The sequence below is a fragment of the Lytechinus variegatus genome, chromosome 3, assembly GCF_018143015.1.
Source record: "Lytechinus variegatus isolate NC3 chromosome 3, Lvar_3.0, whole genome shotgun sequence".
Lineage (NCBI taxonomy): Eukaryota > Metazoa > Echinodermata > Echinoidea > Temnopleuroida > Toxopneustidae > Lytechinus > Lytechinus variegatus.
Genome location: NC_054742.1, coordinates 25114096 through 25134424, shown reverse-complemented (window position 1 = coordinate 25134424; position 20329 = coordinate 25114096). Strand labels below are relative to the sequence as shown.

General features: G+C 37.1%; 1 protein-coding gene across 1 annotated transcript in view; it reads right to left on the bottom strand.

Annotated features, from left to right (window-relative positions):
• LOC121411991 (separin-like) overlaps nucleotides 1-944 on the bottom strand; it is a 33100-nt gene extending 32156 nt beyond the window's left edge. Inside the window, exon 1 of the mRNA XM_041604903.1 lies at nucleotides 783-944. The gene's annotated coding sequence lies outside the window, so the exon portion shown is untranslated. The remainder of the gene's footprint in view (nucleotides 1-782) is intronic.
• Nucleotides 945-20329: the final 19385 nt, after the last annotated feature.

Below are 20329 nucleotides of genomic sequence, written 5' to 3'. Positions count from 1 at the left end.
TGAAAATTAAATAGAAATAAATAAATGATTTAGATGTTTAGCATTTTAGTTTTGTATTGTTTTTTTTTTGCTTAACGTTATGAACATGTATTTTTTCCTTACAAAATTTCTTTTAAAGAAGTCTTTCATGTTTTTCAATTATCTATAATGAGAAAGCATGAGGGGTCAGAGAGATAGTGCCGCCCATTTCGATAGTTCAAGTTTATTTTTTAGTGGAAAGGGGTGGGGATAGGACGGAGGGAGAATAAACGAAGACATATTTTAAAAAAATATTTGGGCCTACATTACCCCGGAGAAGTTAAAATGACATCCGTTTTGGTCTTCTTGTCGACGTGAAATTGATGACAACTAGCCCCCAAATAAAAATAACTTGGCGCCATTCCAGATAAAATGCATCATCAACCACCCGTGATATGTCAGTGTGGCTTGCCGTAAGGCGTAAACGCATTTTCTCTCAATGCCGACGGTGCGGTGGCAGGCGGTGTGCAAAGAAGATCATGCCTACGTAGGACATGTCTGGAGGTGTCTTTCCAAGGACCATTCTTCGTATCGCCCAAATCGGCTTTGTGAAACAGTTGAGCGATATCTCGTTCTTACATAGAATGGTTCTACGAAAGACCATTTCATGCAACAGGCCCCGGGCGGTCGGGAGCCCCCTGGGTGAACTCAGAGTTAACCCAGGCAAGGCCAGGGAGCGCCGGCCCCCGAACTTCCGAACTTCCGAAGCGCTTCGCTTTCCGGCGCTCCTAACTCAGAGACAGAGTCAGACAGATCTTACTTACCATCGTCGATCAATCAAATTGTCAATTTTATTTGGCAAATCCGGCTACGCGAAATTTCATTCATTCGAAGAGGATTTCGAGAGCTATGTCCCCGGCTATGATGACAAAAAAAATAGCCAGTGAGTCTCTTTGATCAAGCTTTGAAATGGCCGCGAACAACTGCTTTTGTGCAACTCTTTTTTATTGGCTCATTTTACGGACAATGAAAAAGTTCGACCAATGAACACTCTCGTTTCTTCTATCTACGGGTACTGCTAGTCTGCTTGCTGAAGCGCACACATTACATCTCACAGTCCGAAGCTCTCGATCTTCGTTCGCTGCGATGCGCTGCATGCTCGGCCTGCCGGCCGCACGTGCACTGTATACCGTATCGGAAAAGGACTCCGATCGTCGTCCGTACCGTACGCGCACACACTGCATCTCGCACTCGTTCTCGATCAACTCGTCCGATCAACGGTTGTTGTATAAAGTTCCCAAAGTAAACCGAACAATTTGAAGTCGTCGAACACTTCTGGCATTGGTTTACTTCTTGAACAGTCAATCTTAACTGCTCTGCAGATTTTATCCAGGATGGTGAAACTGACAGAAGGAATGGTGCTCGCTAAAGCACGGGCATCAGACTTGGAAAATGTCAAAAAGCTTAATTGTTGGTAAGTCGTTAACTCTCCAGTGCAGCTGCAGTCTAGCTGAGCTATCCTGACAACCGCTCACGTCGCGTAGGTTGCTTCCAGCCCCAGCGCTAGCGGGGCTCGGAGTCTGACTCGGAGTTGAATGAAAGAATGAATGAAAGTTCAGTGACAGTGTACCGTACTGTAGACCTTTGGGTGTTGTTGTTAGGTCAATTTTTAAATGATTATAACACCAAACATGAAATGAAGATGGTCCCGAAAAGTCATGACAGGGTAACAGAGATGCCAAGTTCAAAGACCAGCTATGCTAGGCGTGAGATTTTCTGTGAATCTGAGTCAGAGATCACGGACATTGTGTACAATGTATATGGGGATAGGCTGTGATAGTTGCGTGAGACAGAGATTTGAGGGGATGAACAAGAGTCCAAAATGCTTGAGTTTCACGCATAATGCGTGAGACTTGGTAGCTCTGTAGTATAATTTGTTGAGATGACAATAAATGTGAGGCAATCCTGTGTTTTAGGGGTCTAAATTATTTTAGGTTGCTAACTTCAGGCAACAGCTCCACGACCGAACGGTAGTTCAGTAGTGCGTACGTACGTGCCGGATATGGCGGCACCGTTAATGCCATTATTATAGGACTACTAGTATACAGCTACACGCCTATGTAGGAGATATAAAGTTGTATTTACCAATGGGGCATCATCATCATGCAATATATAGTGGCGGGGGGGGGGGGGGGTATAGAAATAGAATAACGGTATACCTAAAGCCTTCGGGTTGTCACATGACCCAGGACTAGTCATGGCCGGGTGGGGGGGGTATGCAATGAAGAATGCCATGCAGCATGCCTTGGTTAGGGGATTTTATTATTTGGGGCATAATACACTTATGGGTGAAGGATGAAGAGTATTATGTCAAACTATAATAACGGCATTAACGGCCCGGCACATGTATGCACTACTGAACTACCGTTAACAACAATCGTGGAGCTGTTGCCTGAAGTTAGCAACCTAAAATAATTTAGACCCCTAAAGTACAGGATTGCCAAATGTGATTGATCTGAACTCTTAACTTAATCTGATTGAATAAGTTTTGGAGCTAACGTCATTTTTGTTAACTAGGGGAAGCAATCCAAATTTCAATACCAAGGGCAAGGCCAACATCATCAGACTTAAAATCACCCATTCAATGGGTGATTGGTGTTGGGATGAGACTGAGAGCATAAATAAAAAGGCCGCTGAACCGAACTGGGTTTAGACTTAGAGGAACGATACCGATTGCGTTATCGATAGCACATGACATCACGCCTCTGCGCTGCTAAATCATCTCATGTTCATGTGAGAAGTCTTGACGGCGTAAACGAAATGGGAGAGAAATGCATTAAATTCTCATCGTACAGAATACTAATGCTTTAAGTTTAATTCCTAATTCCAATTCGAAAGAGTGAACATCTTCATCAAAATATATAAAGATCAAGTTATTTGTACTCATCCTAATTATAAAAGCAAATTTTACGAGGATGTTTTATCGTGTTCGCTGCCTGCGCTTGTAGATTTTTCCAAATTACTTTCTAAAATTGATTGTCTGGACACACAACAACTGGGTATATGTGATCAACACATTGCTACAGTAGTTTAAAATATTCCTCCGAAAAAGAGTGGTGGATCAAAACACAGATCTATGGAGAGAGAGAGGTTGATTACTTAATTGATTTTGGCAAATCTGTCACTTTTAACTGTTATCATGCCAGCATGCTTTTCATTTATTTTTTAAAAAACATTTGTCCATATTTTTGTTCATGGCTGGCTATCTATTGTATTTGGCTATTGCGAACATAACCCTCCAAAAAGCGAAAGAGTTGTTGTGGAGGTTGTGTGGAAAAGAAGGTTTGTGGTTCTTATTACCAAACACTTTAAATTAAATGAATGGTAAAATGTGTGTATTTTGATGGACAAGTTGGAATTGGAAATTAAACAAAATCACTGATCAGTTTCTTAAGCTTATAGGGTCTATATTGTTATTTTGAGAAAATGGAGACTATGATATGTGTTTTTTTACTTTTTTTTATCATCCGTCTATTCAAATTCCTTTGGATGTTATAAAGTTTTATCATGTGTCAGCAATTATTTTCTGATGCATTGATATGTATTTGTTCGGTAATACCATTCTATTCAATTATATAATTATACTAAAGCCTAAGGAGAAAAATAAGAATAAAATGATATGAAAGTGAACTTGAATAACAAAAGTTATTAGCATTTGCATATTGAGATTAATAGTAATGCTTTGTAGATCCTCCCATTGGCAAAGAGGCCTAGTCAACTTCCCATTGGCTTGAATATACCCAGTTATTCTATGTCCAGATCCGGGGGGGGGGGGGGGGCACTTACATTGACGAGTGGATACCATGTGCGACAAAAAAAAAACATGTAAAAAGGATGTCGTTTTCACGATAGGGCACGTTACTACGTAATGTGATAAGGGTGTCAAAAACACAAAAATAATGAAAAAAGGGTATCTATTTCGCTAAGAAGATAACATGTTTAGGGTCGAATTTGCGGGGATGATAAAACAAAATTAAAATGTTTTATAATGGATGTCCTTTTTGCCCCAATACTTCGTGTTGCGCGAGGTGTAGAAGGACGTGGGGTCGTACTAAACCAAATAAGGTAAAGCCGACGACCGAAGAACCTGTAACATAGGGGTTATTTCAAGGTAATATTTGCCAAGTGTATCGTTTTGTTTCCAATAATTGTTAAGGGTAGGGTTTCACATGCCAGTACTTGTTAAGGGGTGCATTTTCAGAATATGGAAATTACATGTTTAGGGTGCTTTTCGAGACCCCATGTGCATGGTATCCACTCGTGAATGGAAGTGGCCCCCCGGGGTCCAGATAATTGATTTTAAACAGCCATTTGGAAATGTTTTCAGAAAGAGAGATCAGGTTGTTAACCGATATGTTGCCGTTTTAATTAGGCCCGGTTTGAAAGTCCATTTTTGATGCACGTGTACACGGCGTGTTTTTCGGTCGTGTACACGTGTACACGTTGTAAACACTGAGTGAAAGTGAGTTACAGTATGTTCCTACATGTAGCCTAAGTCACGGTTTTAAAGCTTACCTGAGAAGTTAGAAGTATCAATCCACAAAAATTGATGCAATAAAAAGTTTACTCAGCTTAGCAGCGCATTGAATTAATAAAGAATGCAAAAGTAGATCAGTGCAGGGCCCTAGTTAGCGCTGACGTTCGTTGGATGCGCATTTTGCATACTGTACCGTACATGCATGCACAGATCGCTGCAGAATTAAGTGTAACTGAAGTTATCGATTGATTTTCATTATTTTATTGCCAATTTGAGGAGCGTGTGTTTGGAGGCTTGTAGCATATGTTTATGAGCGTATAACACGTAACTGGAGCAATGATTGCTGTCGCAATTGGTGATTCTCAAATTGGCTCTAAAAGTGATTGAAGAACGCTTTCGAGAGTCTGGTTAAGTGTTACACGTCTACACATGTGCTACAAACACACGCTCCTCAAATTGGCATTAAAATAACGAAAGTCAATCGATAACTTCAGTTACACTCAATTCTGCAGCGATCTGTGCATGTATGTATGGTACAGTATGCAAATTGCGCATCCAACGAACGTCGGCGCTAACTAGGGCCCTGCACTGACCGGAGCATACCCATTTCGTGTGGTACAAAAACTTGAGTCTCCAGAAATGTGGATTAAATCGGCGATTTTGGAAGTAAACTCACTCTAGATTAATTGAAATATATTGACATATTAGTGATTAAAACATGTGCAGTGTCTTAGAACTAAGAATTAATGTGAGGCTGTGAGCTTGTTCACTGACTTTACAGTCCCACGCAAGCTTTATGCAGATGCTGCCGTGTACACGGTGATGGAATTTAGTACACGTGCACTGACTTGACCGTGCGTGTACACGTGTACCCGAAACGGGCCTAGTTTTAATGATATGTCCATTTATATACATGTAGCATACCTGCCAACCAGTACACTTTGGGCATATTTAGTACGTTTTTGCAACCAAAATACAGCATTATGTTTTTGTAAAAAAAAAAAAAAATTAAATCGTAATTTATTGAGAAAAATCCCTATGTCTTTATTTTATAACACACAAATATGGTAATTAGATGAATGTGATTTCATGTAAACTTGTTTTTTTTTTCAATCATTTTGTTTAAACCAGGATGAGATATACACATGTTTATTTTTTTTTTTCATCTGCAAGAGCAGTGCACATTTTAGCTTGTATGAAGCTTGAGTGCTGCGATGAGCGAGTGCACCACACATTTTAGTATGAAATACACTTTTTTTATCACAGAATACACTTTTTCATTCCCAGAGATTGGCAGGTCTGATATAGTGCAGTTACTATGTGCATACGTCTCTACTCAACTGCACTTTGATACTTAGTTTTGTCAGGGACAGGCAGGTGCAATACATTTGGTGTACTTGTAAATAGTGATTTTTGTTAAGCCTACCTCACAACCCACTTGTCATTCTCTATCTTTTTACTGTACAGTGGCTCTAAAAATGGCATGTAAATGTACATATTATAGGTAGGCCTACTGTATATCTTGTCTTCATCATTTTCCCCCAAATACTAGCGCTAAACTACATCTTTTTCAATAAAGGTTTTTCTGCTAAATATATTGCAATAAGAATTATGTTATAACCAAGCATACTTAGATTTCTTACACCACCCCTATCTCTTTCCATGTATCAAACAAAGGAATGATGAGAATAAATCATTCTCAAAAGAGATATTATTATAAACAATAACTTATAAATTATAAGAAAAATCCCTTAATCATGGTTTTGGGGGCAAAAGGCTCAAAGAAAAGGATAACCCTAGAAAAGACAGATGACATGAATATTTTCCACAAACCAAACTACAAGTCCCTAAATCGGTGATTGTAAGCATATTGTGCGACACATTCCAGGTAACCAGGTCCCATGATTTGATTTCTATCACAGACTGTACACTGGCAATGGAACACCTTATTCTGCCCAGTGGGAAAAATATCCCAACTGATGCTCATTGTGTGGATCATGGGTACCTATTCTGATCTGGACAATAACTTCAGACTCCACTTACTATTGGCAAATCTCTCAGCAGGCACATCAAGGGGGAAAAAAGAAATTATCAGGTTGATAAAAGGGAGTAATGGTTCCATGCAAAGAAATCTGATTCAATCCTTCAAGGGACAAAAGAGGGTTGATAAAAATGTGGAAACCGCTGTTTTTATTTGGCCTTCTCTGGCTGCTTTTCAAAAGCTCTATCTTGTGAGTTATGTGTGTCTCGCTGTATTGGTAGTTTTTATTTACATTTGAAATTTGCAGTGTATGATAGAATGTATGACCCTGTGATTCCATTTTCACTCATATACTGTAGTGTATGTTAGAAAACAGGTGTACTGTAGAACATCATCAATAAAGTGTGGAGTACATTATCAATAAAGTGTGCTTGAGACAATTTGATAAAATTGGGTTGTATCCTACGTGTATATCAAACTGTTCATAACCGTACATGTGCTCCTTGATCTCCAAATTTTCCAAGAGAAAACACATTGCTTTTTCTAACATACATTGGCTGATATGAACATTTTAGAAATATGTTTAAAAATTGGTTTAATTTATAAAAAATGCCAATGAATTATTGAACACTTCTATTTCAGAAGAATAATGATATATCTTTTAAAAATAAAAAAAATCACCTTGAGCACTCTAAAAAGTGGATTTGATATAAGTTTAAATATTGTTATTAGTATTATTAACATTATCATCATCATCGTTGTTGTTATAAGGTAATATAGCATAAAAACAATGGAAATGACATGATAAGAAAAATAGGGGGTGAGAAGAAATGAAAAAGCAATAAATTACCTTTGATGTAAGCAATTCCAGTAATGTTAGATTAATACGTTTCTTCTCCATGTATTTTTGACAAGTACTAGTATAAGAACCTTTTTTTTTATAGGAAAATACATGTATATTACTATTAAGGTTAACATCAGATTGATGCTCACAATCTTGAACCACCAAGATTCCTCTGACTGTAGTCATATGAAGCAGTGGACACCTTTGTTTCAAATTGTATAGCAGTACATCGTGGCTTCTTGTGTAATCCAAAACTGTAGTTTATCATAAATGACATAGTATTGATACACATGGAGAAAATCATTCATGATTGTTTTCGATATAAATGCACATGTATTGTAGTTCATTTCTGCAATATTAAACATACTAGAAAGCCAATCTGAAACCATTTCATTTGACATACTGTAAAAAATCTCAGAGATGATGTTCTGGTCAAATTGCTTTCCATATCTAGTACATACATGTAGATCTAGATGTCTATGTACTCACAACCTTAATTGCTATCTCATTACTCTAATACCCTTTTTAGACAGGCTAAAATTTCCTTAACCCCGTACTATTGGTGGGGCTAAATGGCAATTTAGCCCCACCTATAGTACGGGGTTAAGCTTAGCCCACTTTCGTTTTACACAGCGTTTTTGCAAAGTGGGCTAACCCCACCTATAGTACGGGATTATTTGGCCCTGCAAAAAAGCAGGGTTATCCCACCAATTGCGGTGCTAAGAGCAATAGTACGGGGTTAAGATCGCATGTGTAAAACGAAAGTGGGCTAAGCTTAACCCCGTACTATAGGTGGGGCTAAATGGCAATTTGGCCCTACCTAGTACGGGGTAAGGAAATTGTAGCGTGTGTAAAAAGTGTACGAGTGAAGCACTTTTACTACGAATGATCGACAAAAAACCAATAGTCCGGGGTTAGCGAGTTTCGTGTGTAAAAAGCAAGCATTCCTTATCCGGGGTTAGCAATAACAATTTGGCATGTGTGAAAAGGAAAAAAAATAGTACGGGGTTAAGGATAGTACGGGGTTAGCGATAGTCCGGGGTTAAGAAAATCCTGTGTAAAAAGCCTATAAATGAACATCACTTCCGAAGGAAGACGGTTTTGAAGCTCTGAAATTCTCTGACCTTGATGCTTCTGTTGATGGGCTCTCAAAAAGCTAGACTGGTAACAAGGCTAATGGTATTTGGCAGAGGAAAGAGCTGCAGTGAAGATAAGTGCATGGCCGAGGTTGTCATGATGTTTTAGTTCTGAATCCATTAATCAATTAGCCGATATTGTGGTGTCCTCATCGTTTTCATTCCTTCTCAGTATCCCTGTTAAGTACATGCTCTCTGCTCTATGATGCATCTCAAAAGTGGTGTGTATAGCTTTGAAATTTCATCATTTTGGGAAAAAAATGGTTGCTATATAGGGAAACATGTTAGGTTTGTTACTTTGCACTGCAAACTGCACTTGCACAAACATAATTGATATTTTACAGCAGCAAAATGTATTGGTTTTAACAATAACATTTAAAGTGATAATCCAGGCAGAAGATAATATCTAATTGTAATTAAAACTAAATGAGGAAAACATTGAAAATCTCATAAAAATCTGATTTAAGGAATGTTATAATTGATTTTGAAAGTTAAGCAATATTTTTTTGTATGCAATCATAAATATGCAGTGCATGAAGGTACTTGTACATGTAGGTTGATGATGTTGTTTCCAGTATATACCCGTAGACTCTTGAATGGTATTGCATGACATTTTAATTTCATACTTCTGTACATACTATCTTTCGTGTGATAAGTCTTGTTTGTAACAAAATAAGTTATAGGAGTGATTATTTACATGTAGGTACGTAACTTCGTAGTAAATCCTATTTGTACATTATTGGAGGACAAAATCAAATAGCTAGACTACAGTATTTTTACATAAACACCAAAATGGAGAGGTTTCATTACTCTGATCATTGCATATTTCTAAAGACATTGTCACAAAATAATGCAACATTTTAAAAAATCATTATTTTTGTTTGTCTGATTTCTGTCAGTTCAATATTGTTTTTTAAGCCTGTATTACCCCTGTAAGTCAAAAAATTGTTTTAATTGCCTATTTCATAACGTATTTCAAAATTTTGAAATACTTGAAGAAAATTTCTTTCATACAAATGTAAAGGTCTTTTGAACAAACATATCAATCATGATTGTACAACATGTTTTCTTTTATTCGGACATGATGTGCGTAAGATGAAGTAAAAGTTGAACTCTACTACTTGGATCAAACTCTCAAATCTCCCATTAGTCTCAAAAAAGGGAAAATAGTGCGATTGAACAATTTCTCAAAATAACTGTTTGCATTTCGATTTACATGTATTATTAATTCCTATTAAACAAAATTTATTGCAATAAAAGCCTGGCTACATGAACAGGTTTGTAATTTTATGCAGTACATATCTTTGTCAGAAAATGTTCAGTGTTTGGATAGATCATGGATCCTACTAGTAGGATCCATGGATAGATGTAAATGTAGTTCATTTGAAGTGGAATTGTATCACATGAGATTGTTGTGATCAATGCCTGCACAGTGTCTTGCGGTAGATTATTTCATCCTTCAGGCAGTGAGGATGGTTGGGTTATCACTATTTGAAACTCCAGCTCAATTTATCAGTAAGTGATCTTCATCCTCAAGTCACTCTTCAATCTTCATGCTGAATGAAGTGTGAAGCAGCGCAAAAGAATTTGCAGGGGTTATTTGCCCCTTCAATGAACGAAAGAGCCCTTATTTTTACATGTATATAGATCCCCCTTATTGGGTGAGTAGGGTGGGGGGTTATTTTGGGGGGAGGGGTTACCCGAGTGCTATTTTTAAGAAAGCATGAATGCTTGTAAGCAAACAACCAGAGAAGCAAAGGCTGAAAGTTGAAACAAAGAAATTTCCAAAATGCGAGGTGATATATCAAACTTAAATGCCTTAAAGCCCATAAAATATTAGCAATCTCATTTACTCTGACAGAGTACTACAAAAGACAAGCAAGGTCTCAACACTTACATAAAATCATGGCATCCACAACAAATTATAACTAACTGAAATGTGACGTCATGCCTGGCAGGCCTTCACTCACACAGTTTATACATTTTAGTAGCAAACAAATGAAATCTTCACATTAAGGGCCTAAAGTTAGACATTTAATACTTGATATTGACTATTCAAAATTGCTTGTCTCCTGTGACCTCACTGTAGCTTTACAACCAATTCTTCCCAAATTCAGGAAGTAAGATTTATGGTCCTTAACCCTAAATCTCCCGGGGTATTTTGATTCTTGTCATTCCCGGGGGGGGGGGGGCCATTATGGCCCCCCTTAAGATCTCGGCCGCCGATCGCGCGAGCGACGCAAAAATTTGCACGCTGGTAGTGTGCGATGTAAACTACAAGGCTGTGTGGTAAAACTTTCCAAAATAATGAGATTTTATTTTATATGAATTAATTATGCTAATTTATGCATAAATCATACTTTTTGCTCTAATTCACTAAATAAAGCTCCTAGAATGCTAATTTTTGGTAGAAATTTTCTTTCTAGCATTCTTAACAATCGTAATTCAAAATAACTTTGGTTTGGAAATAAATTTATTATGTATTTTATTGTTTTATGAATTTCTTATGTATTTCTTTGTTTTTTTACTTTTTGTTTTTTATTGTTTTTTCAATGAAAATTGTTCCAGACATAATTCTGATCATAAACAAGGCAAAATTAATTAAGTTTAATCAGTAAAAGTAGAAATAATGATACATTTATGAATTTTGGCTAAATACGCAATTTGCATTGGATTTGTACATGAAATCACGTTTATGAGCAATTTTGGGTCTGACATGCACTTGCATAATGTCGTAACCGCGTACCCGGGCGTCACAACTTTGGTCTCAAAATTTGCGCGAGACTTGAATGTAAAAAGTCAGTGAGCTGCGAGGTGAAAAAATTTCGCGCAGCAGATATATCGTGAAAATTGTTGAGGGGGGGCCATTATGGCCCCCCCCCCCCCCCCCCGAGAATTAGGGTTAATACAGCTGATTGAAAAAAAACAACTTTATTTTAAAAAATTTCATCTAAGTTTTGCTTTTTTATACTATTTCCCAAATTTAGCCAAAGTCATTTTAATGTCTGTCTAATTAAAGATCCTCTCCAAACTTAAGGTTAATGAAGGTTGACCAAATGGCACAGGTGCACCATTTGGGAAATGAACCTGGTTCACTAGTTCGAGCCATCACATTGAAGGGACAAAATTTCTTCTCCAGTCTTCTGGAGCATTAGGTATTATCCTGTATAAGGTTGGTTGAAATTTTTGTGCAACGTATTGATTCATGAATATATTTCATTTGGCAGATGAAATCCATGATAAATTTTAGAAGCAAGTTGCCCAAGAAAACACTCTTTGTGTACAGTACATGTACATTATCCTTGCAATAAAATCTTCCTGGTTAGGATTTTCCCGGGGAGGGGGGGGGGCAATTATTTGCTGCTTTGATATGACAACCCTTTTCAGACCTAATTTTCAGTTCTCTAGATACTCTGAATGACAAGAGTTCAGTTCAGAAGCCTCCTTGCCCTGCTCGCAAGACCCCCGTGACGAGACACCTCAGCTCACCAGCCCTGCCAAAATCGTCAAGAACGAGCACCAGTGCACCACATGTGAGAGATGCACGCACTCCCTCCATAAAAAATAGCCGCTCCATGCATGGCTAGCGCATGCACAGCGTTAGCGTGCACCCATAGAGATACATGTATATTACTACATGTAGTTTGCGGGCGCCGTATCTACAGTGATCCCATTCCGTAGACCCTGTTCTTCTCGCCGTCTGTTATACGGTTCCCAAGACCCCATGCCTTACCCTTGTAGTCAGTTCCTTAGATCCCCATTTCAGTGTTTCGTGAGGCACACCCCCATCAAAAAATAATTTGAGTGCCCCCCCCCCCCCCGGATTTTCTGTGCTCTTAGTTAATCATTTGAAGCCTTGTTGAAGCTTGATGAATTGTTATACATGTAGTAAGGACCACACATAAATGTTAATTTACCACCTGTAGAACTTGTGTTCAAAATTGAATGATATTGATATAGCCATTCATGTACATGTTGTACAGTTTATTTCCAATTGGTCTCATTACCAACTTGTCGACTATCATTTGGTCTAACATCAATTCGTCTACTATCAACATGGTCTAATTGCCATTTTGTCCTATCACCATTTCATCTGATAACCAGTTGGGCCAAAAGCCATTAAGTTTATAAACCATTTGGTCTTCATGTACATGTAATTAAAGAAGTGTTAATTGGGCAAAATGAATGAAAAGAAAATTGGTATTAGACCAACTTGTTATTAGAAAAGGGTCATAGACGAACTGGTGATTAAATGAAGCGATTATTGGACCAAATGGTTGTAAGATGAAATGTTGGATGGAATGGCATTAGACCAAGTGAAGGTAGAGTGCCGGTAGACCATGTGATGAGTGGACGAGTTGGCAATAGACGAATATGCCATTTCATTTTGACCTGAGAGTAGGAGACAAATTGGTCTTGAAGATGGATGAGCATGAAATCTAGGCACATTGTTTGCACAGACACTTCATCGGATGACTCAGGTTACATTCAAAGCAGTGGGGGTGTTCCGGCTCTGCGCCCTTTTCTTATTCTGCAACGCAGCACAAAAAACAGGTCTTTGTGAATCTTATGTTCTGGGGTAATATTAAAAGTATGTCTTATGGTTTGTTCTTCAGTTTGTTAAAGGTGAAGTGCACCCTGAAGAAAAGTCTGTTGTAAAAGTAGCAGAAAAGATTGCATAAAATATCGGTGAAGGTTTAAGGAAAATTTGTTAAAGATTATTAAAAAGAAAGTTATTTAGAATTTTGAGTTTTGGATTTGTGATGTCATATGTGATGACGAGAATGATATCAAAATACGTGTCAATGTGTCCCATACATTTTGAGCTGTAAACAGGAACTATTCTGTTATTCCTACTCATACATAAAACCCTCATGATTTTGAGTAATTTCACGGTGAAGTAGAATTAGGATGGCCATATAGTACCCTGTATTGTATGTACTGTAATTCTTTATAGCAACAAAAAGCATTGACATGAATTATGAAATAAGTTTTCAATCATTTCTCTAGAGTGCATTCATGCATTCTTTCATCAACAGTGATTCATGCTGAATTTTAGTTATTTCTGGATATTTAACAAACCTTGTATCTGACTATTTGTACACATTTAAAGGTTAATCCAGATACTTGTTTGATTCATTTACATTTCAGATGGCTAGAATCTACTGAGCAATTGATAAAGGATGCCCTCCTTTAATATTTACTGTTATTTAATGACTTGTTATTAATGCTACATCCAAAGACTTGCCTCAATGCAACCCTAAATGTTTGTACATGTATAAAGACAGCCTACACTCAGGTTTACTAGATGTCAAATACCTCATAATATCTGATGTGCCTTGTATTTTGTTCATGTATTTCACTAAAGCCCTATACATTCCTTGTTCTTGAAACTCAATTTTCCATCTTTGTAAAGAATACACCTGTTATTAGAGTGAAAGTTTCACTTTCAAAAGATTTGGTCCCCAAGTTCATTTCCATATCAGAACTTTCCCACAGTATATGCACTGCAGCACCTGTTGTGCAGCTCAATGCTTCGTACAGTATTCCTTTCCTTACAGATCGGTGATGGTTGGACCGCTCAAAAAAGGAGGTACAATTAGACAAATTTGGAATGATTTTTATCCATGTGAATGGGAAGTGAGCAGAATAATTCGTAATGGGAAAAGGAAATTTCTAATTTTTCATAAATATCTGAAACTTTTTTCTTGCCTCTACTGTATTATGGGATGTCTTGAAACCAATTATAGTCCAGTCCTATGTTAATATCTTCTTTGAAGAGACCATGGACCAATGAAAAGGAGGTAACAATAGCAGGCACTGGGTACAATAGACCAATGTTGGCCCTTCCTGACAGCTTAGAACACCCATTCATGAATATTTGATGGAGCTTGCTCTAATTTACAGGTGGATTATCAGAATCGATGGGCATTGCTGGTTGTTGCTAGTGGCTCTAATGTGCCATCACAATGTTCACCTTGAATAGGGTCCAATTGCTTTCATCCTAGTATGATCCTAGGAAACCACTGAAACTTGGAAGGCCAGATAGCGAGAAAATGTCTAGTCACTCATTTGTCATTGTCATGCACACTGTAGAACCATGGATAATCCTCAATAGGATGAAGTGTGAAAGTTAATAAATTGCAAAGAAGGGATCATGTCAAAAATTCTGTTATTTATCCATGTCTTATACTTGCGGTTATCATACATGTTAATGTACATGTACTTAACATAAAAATAGTAATCTGTCGGTCTTGATGTAATTTTTGTTTATAGAGACCCTTAAAAATCTGTTCAAGACATGCAGGCCTCTAATCCCATCTATCAAATTTGGAGCCAGATGCAGTACATATAATAGTCCTATACTAAAGTGACTTCATCACTTACAGTCTGCTTAAAGATGTTTCTGTGGCTTCATCATATAATATGTAGGGCAGCTTGTTGGCCTAATTATACTGCACTGCAAATTCATAAAGGCAATATTTGCCTGCATGTACATGTACGCCTACATGTAATATACAGAACATGTTTTGTTTTGTTTTGTTTTGACCAATGAACCACTCTTCAGATTGACAAAGAAGGCATAGGCTACATGTCTGCATTTTTTATTTGGGTGTAGAAGTGAAAAGTCAGAATTATACTAGGCCTACAAGTAAGGCATACATGTACTTGATATGAAAAACTTATGCTCAGTTTCTTTCATATTTACATATGTAGACTTAGATATTATTCTTCCATTACAGTAGGAGAGCACATATTGATTGGTATTGATTTTGGGGATGATTCGTTTTAACTGTCGAGGAAAGGTTTTTAACACTGAGTTTCTTGGGAAACTTTGGGAGAGATTAAGTGACCTTTGTTGTGTCAATATTGAATAGTCCAAACAATGGTACTGTGAGTTCACAATCCTGGTAGATACAACAATTGTTTAGGTGAAAGCCATCCATCAATATTTGATACCCTGCATCTTTTGTGCAAGTAAAATGGGTATACATGTACACATACATGTAGGCCTGTACCATGGAGCATATATGTAGGTTCCCTTCAATAGGCCTACTGAGTAATCATAACAAGTTTAAAGTTAACTAGACTTATGAAATCGACATTGATGAGAGAAACCCCTCTCTGTCAAGATTTATTGAAGCCCAGTCAATTTGTTTCCCATTCACGAAAAAAATTGATGTGCATGTAGGCCCTACATGGGAGTTGTTTTGTAGCAATTGTCAGATAAAGGCCTACAGTATATGCATAAATCAAACTTGTGTGCCCTAATTCACAAGAGCCCTTCACTGGGTGTATAGATTGAATTTTGATGAGGATGAAGAGTGGCATGAAGACTGATGGTAAAGCAAGGAAATGACTGTCAACAATGACAAGCAGCAAGTAAGAGCCTTGATTTGGTCATTTTTATCTGGTTTCTTGGGATGTGCTCTATGCTCTATTCAAACTTCAAACATGTTTCAAAACGTGATTACAAATCGCAGATATAATGAAAAACAAAGGATGTGTTCAATGTCCTCTATTCCCGGTCGTAAAAAAAGTAAATGTCTTTCAAATCAAGATTTGGAGGAAAATTTAAGTGTAAAAAAAGATGTTTGTTATCACAATCAGCCAAATTTTATGACATTGAGTATTGCGACATTTAACACAATTGAGTATTGATTAATCTTAAATTTACTCTCACAGTGGAAGCCTACAGAAACGGGTGCCAGAAATGACCTTTCTTGTGATGGGTCAAACCACGCTAACAAAACAGGATATTTAAAGACAATCAACATTTAAACGGCTTTATATTTTCAACACTGAATGGTGCACTGCTGATCGTGTTTACGTTCTGTATTTTGCAATTGAGTTTTCGATCATGATTCATGTTGCTGTTTAAATTTGAAACTGGACAGTGAACACACCCTTCATCTCTTGACAGTTTGATCTAGTGAGAATGATTGCCATAGGAGGATTAGTTGTATGAATATTGATATTCCCTGAATTAGAGTTTATATTATTAAACATCTAATAAGTATATCAAAACATGATGCAGTTATAAGAAGGGACCAAGCGAACTTTATGAGGTCTCCTCATCTTTCTTTAAAACCTCAAACATTATTTTGATGGGCTTTTCATACATTCTATTCCTGTATATTATAATTAGTGTTATGTAAAAACCGTAAGACATTTAAAAGAATTCAAATAACCAAGGAATTTGAATATGAAGGGGAATTTTATAAAAACAATACCCTATTTTGCTACTTTACAAGGGGAGGGGGTGGTAAGAAGTTGTATTTCTCTTTTCATGATGGAGAAGCAGTGTTTGTATTTCTTGTTGCTTTTACAGATTTTACATGTAGCTTCCATATCATTCTATCTATTAAAAAATCAATTGATATTTCCTTCCTGCATCACAAGAATGTTTCTGCATACAACATAAAGGCCTACATTACAATTCAAGTTCACATCTTTCTGGTCACCAAACACTGTTCTCAAAATCTGATTTCATCCATGCCTGCTTCTTCCCAAGCCGAAAGTTGTATGCATTTGATTAACTTCTACAGCAATGGGGATGTGTTTGGAAAGCCCTGATAAAGTAAAAGTAAGTTTTACATATAGCATGAGTCAAGATGGTTTGAATGAGAAGTGGAAATATAAACTACACCATTTCAGTGAGTACTAATGGTAAAATTTATTCAAATTATTCATAAGATATTATGAGAGAGTGACCGCTCCTTATCCCTGAAGGTTTATATTTCCAGGTGTTGTACTCAGCCAGAGCGGTCAAATCAGTGTGATTCATTCTTACTGACCCTATCATTTCACCTGGATAGAAGTGACCTGGAATGCTCATGCAATAAACATGAGGCTACAACCGTTACGCATCTTGTCATGATGAATGGACCCGCTTTCTGATACCACCTTGTAACTGTACAAATTCTCACCACCATCATCTAAGTAAATGAATAATTTAAGATTCTCTTTTAACCAAGAGATGAATCAGTTTGAGCAGTTGGAAAAATATATTGCATAAATTTGCATTTTTCATGTTTCAAATAAATGTATCAAGTGAGGGCCACCTTGTTGGTGAGTGGAATAAGAGCCCAAGGAGCATGGTAAAATTGTGCCACCTTGATACGTGAGGTTGTTTGTTTGAAGCTGGAAACACACTTTCATCAACTCTTTATTTCTTCTCTCCCTTGCCCATCTTGACCTAGGATCAGGATTTAGGGATTCCAGATTTCTGAAGGGTTGCTAGAAATCGAAGAGTAAAAGTAACCAAAAAATCTGTCAGTCAAATTTCAAGCCTGTCCCAACCAGCAAAATGAAAAATGGGATCTGAAAAGACCAGAAGGGTGTGAAAGCCATTGAAACGCAAACAGACAGGACGATTAGAGGGATAACGTAATGTTCTCACCAGCCTGAGAAAACAAAGTAGAGCTTCAAGCTTGTTTTCTGTCCCTTGCTGATAGGATGAGGGAAAACTCTCCTTTATTGGAAGACAGCTCTGTGTTGAAATGTGTTGCCCCATTAGAATTGATTGGAAGAAAATAAGATACTCATATACTGAAATTGCAAGTTTCTCCGTCAGTGCTCTGAGAAGTGAGAACAACATGTATAATCCTGATGGTTACTCTTTTCTTTATTGGACATGTGATAAGGTAGGGGAAATGAAATGAGGGGACTGAAATATATTTTTAAATAAATTGAGATGGAAATTAAGCCACAATCACAATCAAGGTACAAATTATTTATTACAAACAATATTATACATGTATGTTGTGAATTCAAATCAACTTCAGTTCAGTTGGAGAAAGTATGTTTCTTATTTTGTGTTTGTTCATCTGGAATGGTTTGGTGATTGTCCTCATGTGACAGGTTTGAGATCATCAACTAATGTCTTCCTGGTCTAATGATGAATCCAAGATCACTTTCATACTGAAGGTGCACTGGATATGTACTTGTCACTTGATTCTACAATGAATCCATTGTGCAATGATGCCACGATGAGACTGTTATCTTCCTTATAAGGATCACAAACTAAATATTATGTACACTGCCGTCCAGTGTGTGAAATTCCTGTTGGCTTCTCCTGGAACGTGTTAAAATGTGTATTTGATATGAAATGGAAATTTATATTATTCATTTTAGGATGAAGTGTAGCTTCTTGGAGTAATGACTTGAAGTTTGACATCTAGAACCACTAGGTTGGTTTGGTTATCAACATAAATGAGAATTTTTTTTATTCTGTTTGAAGCTTGGTATTTAAATCCTACTACACCAGTGTCCTTGACAAGAAATATATTTGTCACTCTTCACCCAGGTATTGAAATGGTTCTGGTTGCTTGCAGAATTTAAGTTAGTAACATTGTGAGTGATATGGACATCACTGTACTCCACAAGGAGTCATGAGTGTCCAAAAGTGTACAAACAAGCCCATATTCAGTGACTGTAGAAACTCCTATTGGAAATGCTTTATTTTTTTTTTGACATCACTGTTTTCTTAAGCACATAAAAATGGAGTGTTATTACTGCCATCATTTCTCCTATAGAGCAGTAAATTGATCTTTTCGATTGAGAAGAAGTGAAGTGCACTGACGAAATACGTGCATACACATGTATCTTACATACAGAACATTGTCACCCTCAAGAGAAGAAATAGCTGTGCTCTGAAGATTCGTTTTCATCTCAAATGTGAAGTGTTGATGTCTGGATGATATGGTAATGCAGGGGGTGGTAGACCACAGTGCTGTCATCTTCTAAACCAAAGGCCTACCTCAAAGTCATTGAGAATGATATTGAGTAGGAATGTATGTGTACCATGCTCTTTAGATGACAGTTTTTAGGGAATGATGACCAGGGATGGAGGGATAGACTCAAATGACTGATGATGGTAGGGATATGTGAGAGGACATTTTTCTATGTTTACAAATAACATAGAGGTAAATGATTATCTGCACTCTGCAGAGTGCCAAATGATGATTTGAGGGATACATTTGAGGTAATGAAAGTTCATTCAATTCAATATCTGGCTTATGGCCAATTATAATTTCATTAATTTGCACCCCCCCCCCCAAAAAAAAAAAAATAATAATAATAAAATAAATAAATAAAACAATAAAAATAGAAAATGGATAAATAAAATAATACATAAATAAGTAAATGAATGAATAAGTAAATGAATGAATAAATAAATGAGTAAATAAATGACTAAAAGTGAAAAGATAGATAGATAGATAGAGAAATTTGAATAGGCCTGAGTGAAAAATAAAAATAGAAAAAGTCAGTAAAACAAGGAAAATTGTAGTCCATTTGTAATAAGATAATAGAGGGGACAATGAAACAGAATGTTCATTATTTCATTTGAATTTGAACTGTTCAACATTAGATCCTTTTTGAGATTCATATACATGTATCTACACACAGGTATCTACTTTTACCTCAAATAATTGAAAGATGAAAGTGTTGGATGGTTGCCTGTCAGCCCTTCATGGAGAGGAAGGCATCTTTAAACTCAGAGCACTCATCCCTTCACATGCCTATTCTGGAATATTCAGCTCTATGCTTTTAGATTGAAAGCTTCCACTTGATTCTGTTTGGAAGTTTGCCTTAATGTCAGAGGACATGACGTTTCTTCAATAATCATGCAGTGCTTGTACTTTACTAGGAACAGTATGAATTAAAGACTTCAGGGGTAGAAAAACATGGGGTGGTAGGATAGAACAGGTTGGATTGAATTACAAGGCACCTATGGCTCCTCTACTGGTGTCTCAACAGCGCTGTGGGCATTCAGCATTCCATTAGCACTGAGCACAGAGTGGCATCATGGGGAACAATGATAGAGTGGCTCAGTTGTAAAATAAAGATTTAGGGCAACAAATATTGCC